The sequence below is a fragment of the Oreochromis niloticus genome, linkage group LG3, assembly GCF_001858045.2.
Source record: "Oreochromis niloticus isolate F11D_XX linkage group LG3, O_niloticus_UMD_NMBU, whole genome shotgun sequence".
Lineage (NCBI taxonomy): Eukaryota > Metazoa > Chordata > Actinopteri > Cichliformes > Cichlidae > Oreochromis > Oreochromis niloticus.
The window spans coordinates 83,439,442-83,448,895 of record NC_031967.2 but is presented as its reverse complement, the minus strand read 5'-3'; the positions used below and the strand labels follow the sequence as shown (position 1 = coordinate 83,448,895).

Here is a 9,454-nt window from a genome sequence, read left to right as displayed (position 1 = left end):
CTATTCTTAATAGTAATTGTTGAAACTTGTACTGGAGAGCACCTTTTAAGGGGACAGATTCAGCAAAAATTCAATTGTTCATTTTTTTGGTGCTGCCATGTCTACTGCCTCTATAAACACGGCAAATGTGAAGAAAACATTCATCCATTTTCTGTCAGTGTTTAAATTCAGTTTATTTATATAGCGGTATATCACAACAACAGTCATCTCAAGGCACTTCATAAAGTAAACACTCCAATGAAGTTCAGTTAATTATGCCAATTAGTAAAAAGTCTTCTATATAAGGAACCCAGCAGATTGCATCGAGACACTGACTAGTGTCACTGGCAGCAATCTTCTGGTTTCCGGAATAATGTGCCTAAAACAAGCTGTTTCAATAGGTTCCCAATTGTCATGAAATAAGGGAAATTGACCCAGCCCACACACACACACACGCACCTACACCTATAGACACTTGAGGAGGTGCTCCTCTATTTCAAGCCCCTCCCAAGGGGAGGTACATAATACCTAAACCCAAACTATTGATAGAAAACAGATTGATGGGTTTTTTTTTCATGTTTGGAGTGTTTATAGAGGCAGTAGAGACCCATATTTCAGCACAAAAGGAGACAAAGCTGAGTTTTGCATAATATTTCCCCTTCCAAGTGACAGAGCCCTTAAACCTGAAACATCCTGTTTTTCAGACCTCCTCCACTGAGGATGAACGGCTGAGATCCACTGCAACAACTGTCATGGGTATTTACACCATCAGAAGAGAAGGCGTTCAGGAGCCAGAGGATGTTGGAGTTGTCATTGAAGGTACTACAGTTATGAACAACCTCGGTAGTGTCATCATGGCATTCATCGTCCTCTTTGGACTGATTTATGCACTTGATCTGAGCTATCCAAATGACCTCAAGTACACTTTCGAGTTTTGTCAGAAGATTTTAATGAATCTGGATGGACAAAGGCTCAGTACAAAGATGCAGCAAATGAAATTGAAGATGTTTGCTTAGGCAAACAAGACCCCAGCACAAAAGTTGATTTTGGCCTTTTTATCTCTTTTGTTCAAGCTGTGACCTTTTTTTTTCCTTTCTTTTTTTTTGAAAAATGCAAGTTGTCTATTTTTGTCTGCTGTTCTGTTGTGAGTGATGTAACCTTTAATCTATACTACTATCGATAGATAAAAGGACTGTGGGAATTTAGCTCAAAAAAAGTTTAATGGTTGTAACCAGCATCTTCTTTTTAATTGCTTTTGGGATTTTCAAAGAGACAAAACAAATGTTGACAAGTTTGGTGTCTTCCAGTGTTTTAAAGTTGGTGTTCCCGTTCTTATAAGCTTGTAAAAGTTTGAATGTAATTGGTTTTAGAGAAGTAAAGTTGAAAGTTTTTTTTATTTTTGTTAAAATACCTCCCCTTTGGTAACACAAAATGTTCTTAATGAAAACCTTTTATATATATATATACATTATATATTTGTAATTAAGTATTTTTGGGTTGTTTAAAATGTTCAGTGACTGGCATAATATGGTGTGAATTGCAATGTTTAGTAGGTTATCATTGTGAATTTGCTGAAAACCTAACTGCAAGTGTCACTATAAATATATATACAACGATTCTTACGTGAAATCAGATTTTACAAATTCCAGTTTGTTTTCAGTCTTTACAAAGGTGTGTGCTATTCAGATTTGATATTCATTTCAAATGTAAGGCACTTTTTTGTGAGCACTTTGATTTTGTTTAGGTTAATTTGACCATGTGACATGTATGTTTATTCACAAAATATTCTGTTTCTGCGTTTAATTCAAGTGAATAAAACTGAGTTGAAAAACAAATTTATTTTGTCATTATTTTAATAATTAAATTAGTTTTCTGGTAATTAAAATTATGATTTAGTTGAACTTAAAATAATCATTTCAATTCGAAAGAAAATCTAGCTCAAATGAATGACATTGTATTGAGTTGAACCAACCAAAACCTTTCACATCTTATTAATGTAATTTTTTTCCTTTTAAATGTGTTTAAAAAATTGTGTTCTACTGACTCAATTTAATTAAATTGTCAAAATGTATGCAGATTTGGTTGAACCAAAATAAATGTATTACGTGGAAAACCTGCCATCAATCAAATTGAGTTCATCCAATGACTAATTTTTATGAGTGTACCAACGACCGGTGTGTGGTAGTAAGAGGTAAATGAACTTTTTTTTTTTTAATTATTTGAATATACCGTATTTTCACAACCATAAGGCGCACTTAAAAGTCTTAGATTTTCTTCAAAAAGTACGGCACGCCCTATAGTGCAGTGCGCCCTGTGTGTTGTAATGAGGACATAGTAGAGAACACCATGAGAACGCTAAAGGGTGAAGTGTGGACGTTGACTGTAGCGGTATATACGATCGCACATACCTGTATAAAAGAACAGGTATGTGCGTTATGCAGGACATCGTTGTTTTAACAACCCTGAAAATGGCAGAGACACGCTTACGAAGCACAGTTTAAACTGAAGGCCATCAGCTACGCGGAGGAACATGGAAATCGAGCAGCGGCGAGAGAATTTAAGATTAACGAATCGATGGTTCGCAAGTGGAGGAAGCTAGAAAACAAGCTCCGGCAGGTCAAGAAAACGCAGCTGAGTTTCCGCGGACATAAGGCGAGGTGGCCCGAGTTGGAGGAAAGACTCGAGCGGTGGATCATCGAGCAAAGAACGAGCGGGAGAAGCGATTCGACGGTCACCATTCGGCTAAAAGCAGTTTCACTAGCTGAAGAAATGAACATTGAACATTTCCAAGGAGGCCCGTCTTGGTGCTTTCGTTTCATGAAACGGTGCCATTTTTCCATCCGGACCAGGACTACGGTAGCGCAGCAACTTCCAGCAGATTATAAGGAAAAGCTGGCCATCTTCCGCTCCTACTGCAGCCATCACATCGGCGACAAAAACATCCAGCCCAGCCACATCACAAACATGGACGAGGTGCCGCTCACTTTCGACATCCCGGTGAGTCACACTGTGGAGAAGAAGGGGACCAGCATGGTAGCGATACGCACAACGGGGTATGAAAAGTCTTCTTTTACTGTTGTGCTTGGCTGCCATGCTAATGGACAGAAACTGCCGCCTATGGTGATTTTTAAGCGAAAGACTTTGCCTAAAGAAAAGTTTCCAGCAGGAATCATCATTAAGGCAAATGAAAAGGGCTGGATGGATGAAGAAATGATGAAAGAGTGGCTGAGGGAGGTGTATGTAAGGAGACCAGGTGGTTTTTTCCACGCATCACCATCGCTCTTGATCTGTGACTCTATGCGTGCCCATCTCACAGCCGATGTGAAAAAACAAGTGAAACAAATGAACTGTGAGCTTGCTGTCATTCCGGAAGGCCTGACAAAGGAACTCCAACCGCTGGACATCGGTGTGAACCGCCCGTTCAAAGTAAGGCTGCGAGCGGCGTGGGAGCGATGGATGACCGATGGAGACCACAGTTTCATCAAGAGTGGAAGGCAGCGCCGGGCGAGTTACGCCACAATTTGCCAATGGATTGTAGATGCTTGGGCTAACATGTCTGCTGGCACTGTTGTTCGAGCTTTCGCAAAAGCCGGCATCATTTCCGAGGAGCCACACGGCACGGAAAGTGACTCTGACAGTGAAGAAAGTGAACCTGGAATGTTTGATGGCGATTTAGCGCAGCTGTTCAATTCAGACACAGAGGATGAGGACTTCGATGGGTTTGATTGATGATAAAAATGTGAGTACCAAACTCAGTTTTGCTCCTGCTTTATTTTTAAATACGCACACTTGTATGCTTGTGTGTTGTTGATGATGACGATTACTGGTAATAAAAATGTGAGTACCAAACTCAGTTTTGCTCCTGCTTTATTTTTAAATACGCACACTTGTATGCTTGTGTGTTGTTGATGATGACGATTACCGGTAATAGAAATGTGAGTACCAAACTCAGGTTTGCTCCCGCTTTATTTTTAAATACGCATACGGTACTTGTATGCGCCCTATAATCCAGTGCGCCTTATGTCTGTGTTAAATACAGTAATGGCACACATAACTGAGACTGCGCCTTTTAGTACGGTGCGTCTTATGGTCGTGAAAATACGGTATATGAGTGCTTGTGTATAAATACACAAACAATACACATATGCTTTCAATTGTGTAATTTAAATGATCTAGGTAGCTCTGATTTGAAGTTCAGTTAACTCTAGAAATGTGTTTTAGAGTTTGTACGTGGTTTTTGGAGTTTTTACATGTTTTGTCTCTAGGGGCCACTGTATATATTTATATATAAACATATATAAATAAAACCACTTTTTTTAACATTAGTGATTCCTTTTGTCCATAATTTTATATTATTGTAATAATAAATTAATTAAAGCAACAAAACAACCTGAAGAGCCGGTTCGGAGCCGAAAGAGCTGGCTCTTTTTAGTGAGCCGAGCCGAAAGAGCTGGTTCTCTAAAAAGAGCCAGAAATCCCATCACTACGCCCCACTGCTATAGCATCAGCTATAAGCCCTCGTGAACAGCCAGTTGGAGCGTGTGCGGGACACACGGCAGACTTGGGAGCCCTGCGTCATTCATGGCTTTAATCATGTTTTTGGCATTGTCACGAAGCACAGCATGTACTGATGTTTTATGTATATATATATATTTTATGTTGTATGTATGAAATGCTCCATGTCTGGGGCATTTCCTGAAACACATGCACTATAGCCTGGCTGGTGTGCGAGTTGCAGAATTGTTTGGCATGTAATATGGCTCGTTGCGGTGTGAAACTCGTCTATCCACTGGGAGGTTAGGCTAATTAGCGACACGGGGCTAACACTGCTTGTCCAAATATCCGTGGTGAAACTAAACGCACAGGAGGCTTGCAGTATGCTGTGGATATGTTTTTTCACGGACTCGTGTAGTTTAGGCAACTCCGTGTCAGTCATGTAGTGGCGGCTTGGGGCATCATATCTGGGCTCCAGAACATGTAGGAGACGCAGGAATCCAACATTTTCTACCTCCGAGAGTGGCTGGTCACTCAATGCAATGTACTCGATAATTACCTGTGTTATTTTCACAGCACGTGGATTGTCTCTGGACATTTTCTCTCCTCTTGCAAGAGTTTGCTGCAGCTCTGAGCTGCAGCCGGGGCCTGGGGGCAGGAACTCGGCGCCTGTGATTAACCCCTTACACGCCGCTCAAACATAGACATTTCTCAGACCGTGGTATTGGTCTCCGGTATCGGGGGACTTTTAACGAGTACGAGTACTTTAGAAAATGTGGTATCGAGGTCGATACCCAATACCGGTATCGGTGCATCCCTATTATTAATGTTAAGGTTCAGTTTGTATACAATTACAATAGGTTACCATTGTCCTGCAATGAGTTGTTTTTTTTACCTTTTTAATTTCAAGACATTTAGGATGCTTTACTTTTTATTAAAGTGTTCTTCAACACTAGTATCTGTACTTCTGCTTAAATAAATATTGTGTGTACTTTTACCACCTGTGCTCATAGCTATGCATTGTTAAATGGTCCTAGAAAAATGCACACACTAATGGTCCTAATGGCACAAAACGGCCAGGCCCCAAAAAGTGCTATAAAATTATTATTTATTCATATTTTTTTCCACTTTAAATTGGTCAGTCTTTTAAAACTACTTCTCCCTGAAATATTCATATAAAGTTTTAATTATATTTTTGTTGTTTTAACCCTTTAAATCCCAGTTTAATTACATGAGCGCCCTGTTTTTTTAGCCCCAAAAAAGAAAAAAATTAAATATTTTCAAAAAAAACCATTTGAAGTAATATTCGTTTGTTATTATAATTAGGCCTTTGGATGGACCAAAGATTGGCACCAACATTCATTCTGATCCCCTTTTATTTTTTTTGCAGGAGCCCATTTCAAAAAATGCACACACTATCGGTCCTAAGGGCACAAAACGGCCACGCCCCAAAAAGTGCTATAAAATTATTATTTATTCATATTTTTTTCCACTTTAAATTGGTCAGTCTTTTAAAACTACTTCTCCCTGAAATATTCATATAAAGTTTTAATTATATTTTCGTTGTTTTAACCCTTTAAATCCCAGTTTAATTACACCAACATTCATTCTGATCAGTTACTATTTTTTTCTAGGAGCACAGTAAATGTAATATATTGGTAACTTCTTGCTTATGCTAAATGCTTATTACCATTTATTATTTACTTAGCATTTAGTGATAATAAGCAATATTACCATGTTGTGTTCTAAAATAAAATAAAAATAAAAAATACAACATCACTTTGAACCAGAAAACATTTATTTTACAACTTCAGAACAATGAACACTGTTTGGAATGGGGAAAGGTATGAGAGAGATGAGATATGAGAAAGAGAGAGAGAAGGGGGAGGGGGGGGGAGCCCTGCTCAGGTGGAGCAGTTGCTGCAAATGGTCAGGGTGTGGTCCTTACATACTTCATTTCCACATTTGCAGCAGGTGGTGACGACTCTTCGTCTTTTTATTGAGCAAAGGTCGCATTGCCTCCTGGCCTTCGCTCTGGGGGCTGCAGAGGGGGCTGCAGAGGGGGCTGAAGCAGCAGCATACTGGGCATGTCTCACAAACTCCGCTGTGAGTGATGGGCGAGGAAGGCGCTCTCTCCTTGCCATGTGAGGTTTCACTAAAGCTTCCCCCATCTCCTCGATGTAAAGAACTCCTCCTATGTGATTTGGACTGCTTCCAGGCTGGATCGACTGCGGTCCACAGGACGAAACCGTTATAAAGGGAGACGTCAATCCTATGATGGAACAGAGCTAATGGCCACCGCCTCGTTCGCCTCCTGCAGGAGTAGGCACACACAGCCTGATCAAAACAAAACAAAACAAAACATTAAACCTATGTATATTTTACACAAGAATATATGAGCAAGAATGAATAAATTCGTGCGCAACTGATGCGTAATGACACCTACCTGATCAAGTCTGTCGACCCCTCCTTTGGATTTGTTGTAGTCCATTATAATTTGAGGCTTTCTTTTGGCGTCATCGCTCACGCTTGGGGTGCGGTGTTTCGTGCTCAATAAGAGCACATTTTTGCTGCGGCGGGGCACGTAAGACACGGCCGTGTGGGTCATCCTGAAAGCGAAAACGGAGGAAAACACCTCCCTCCCCCTTGTCTGAAGGAGCTGCGGCGGAAGCTCTGGTTTATTTTTTCTGATGGTTCCAACCAGGGTCATTTTTCTTTTGAGTAGTTCTTCTGACAGAGGAATCGATGTGAAGAAGTTGTCACATGTGACAGCGTGTCCCTGGAGCCCCTCTGTCAGCTCCAAAACGACCCGCATTCCCTGGTTGACTTCAGGGCGTTCGCCAGCTGCTTTGCCTGTGTACAGCTGGACTCTCCAGGCGTATGCCGTATCCACGTCACAGGCTGCCCATATTTTCAGCCCGTACTTCCCTGGCTTCTTGGGCATGTATTGTCTGAACCCGCACCTCCCTCTGAACGGGACTAGTTGCTCGTCCACACATATTTCCCTGCCCGGGCAGAACATCATTTCTAGGCGGTGGGTCCACATATCCCAGATGTGACGAATGGGAGCCAGTTTGTCACAACGGCGTCTCGGTCTCGAAAGTTTGTCATCAAACCGCAGAGCCCTGCTAATGCGGTGAAATCTTTTTTCTGACATGGTAGCCCGAAATACCATGCGGCCAGATTTCTCATTCCACAGACTGAGCGTGGACTCGTGCTTGGACCGGTAAACTCCTGCCAGGATCAGTAGCCCCACATAAGCCCGGAGCTCGTCGCTGTCCACGTCTTTCCAATTCGCGATCGTACGCCTCCCCTGGAGATTGGTCTTGGACACAATATGCAGCATGATTTCATCCGTGACAAAGAGTAAAAAGCTGGATAGCGGGTCACAGATCCGAGCGGTGGCGTAATGCGTAGGTCCGGTGTTCCCAATAGCGGCTGGAACATAACGCAGCGTCTCGGCGTTTGTGGGATTCCACGTTAATCCATTTTTACCAATCCACCCCGCTGGTGCTTCCTCCATGTCTCCGCTCTCAATTTCAGAAGAGTCGGCTCCGCGTGAGTCGGAACCGGACTCCTCCATTTCCTCCCCCGTTGAAATCTCCGCGTCATCCCCAGAGTCCTCTGCGGATGACAAGGAGCTATCCTCGGACTCGGGATCCATGACCATTCTCAGCGCTTCTTCAGTGTTGTAATGACTTGCCATTGTGAAAAACACTGCTCCTGCGCTAGAGCTCATATTTATAACCACGGCAGATGCGTAAACAACCCGCGCTTGCAGACAAAACAGTCTTTGGTTCTTAGTTTTACATTTGATTTGTTTGTATTGCAGTGTGGACATCAAAGGAGAAAAAACGTTTGAAATCAGACGCACACTCTTTTATTCTAAGGTTAGACACACACTCCTTTATTTTTTTTTTTAGACACACACACATTGGTAGTGACCCACACTCATCATTTGAGCTGAAAAACACTGCTGTAAATGTGGGATTTTCAAACAGGCGTTAAATGTGAAAATAGGGCGCCACCTGGTGGACAAATAAAAAAAATTACAATTTGAAGGCCCGGACTCCAAAATGTCACCAAAGCTTGGAGGATGCGAGTACAATTAGTTGTAATGATCGTGGAATGAAAAATAGCGTTTATAATGGGTTTCAATGGGGCACAAATCGACCACTAGGACCGATAGTGTAAGTTTTTTTGTAGCTTAGCCACTGAAGCTAATTTAAGGAAGTCAGACTTGAATTTTGAAATAAAATTATAACAAACTTTTTTTTAGAGAATTTGGCTATATTCCATTCAACACAGTGCAAATGGCTTGGAACTGAAAAACCAAAAAGCCACAAAACGACCCTAGGACCATTAGAGGGAGGTCTAAGGAGCTTGGAAAGAAAAGTGTCTGGATTTCTTTGAGTTGCTTGAAACGTTCCACCTCTCATCCGAGAAGATTCTTCAGTTCTAAGGGTCAAAATCTGGAGAGTCCCAAAATTTAAACATAGTGGGAGTATCCCCCGCCCCACCAGTGAGGGACAAAGGACCCCCTGATGATCCTCTACCTCAGTGGTTCCCAAACTTTTTTTGCTAGGCCCCCCTTTGTTTTACAATAAAAATGTCCCCCCCCCTCACGTGCACACACGCACACATCCTCCAACCACACACACCCATATTTTGCTCCATTGCAGTTTATTTCACACCTAAAACATTTAGTAAACAATTAAGCAAGTAATCTGCAATAAATTACAGGTAGTAATGAAATAAACTACCAACTCTTTTACACTCCGTCCGCACCTACACGGGTATTTTTGAAAATGCAGTTGTTTCGTCAACACGTAAACGGTGTTTCGAATCACCGAAAACTGAGATTTTTTTAAAACTTCTTTTTTGCGTTTACGTGTGGACGAGGAATACAGAGTTCGTCACGCAACATCAAAGGTATGTGCCTTTTTTCACGTCACGCTGTTCGCCACGTATACATGAGATG

At 41.7% G+C, this 9,454-nt stretch overlaps 1 pseudogene; it reads right to left on the bottom strand.

Annotated features, from left to right (window-relative positions):
- Positions 1–6,366: 6,366 nt before the first annotated feature.
- Positions 6,367–9,027, bottom strand: LOC109201500 (piggyBac transposable element-derived protein 4-like; annotated as a pseudogene).
- Positions 9,028–9,454: the final 427 nt, after the last annotated feature.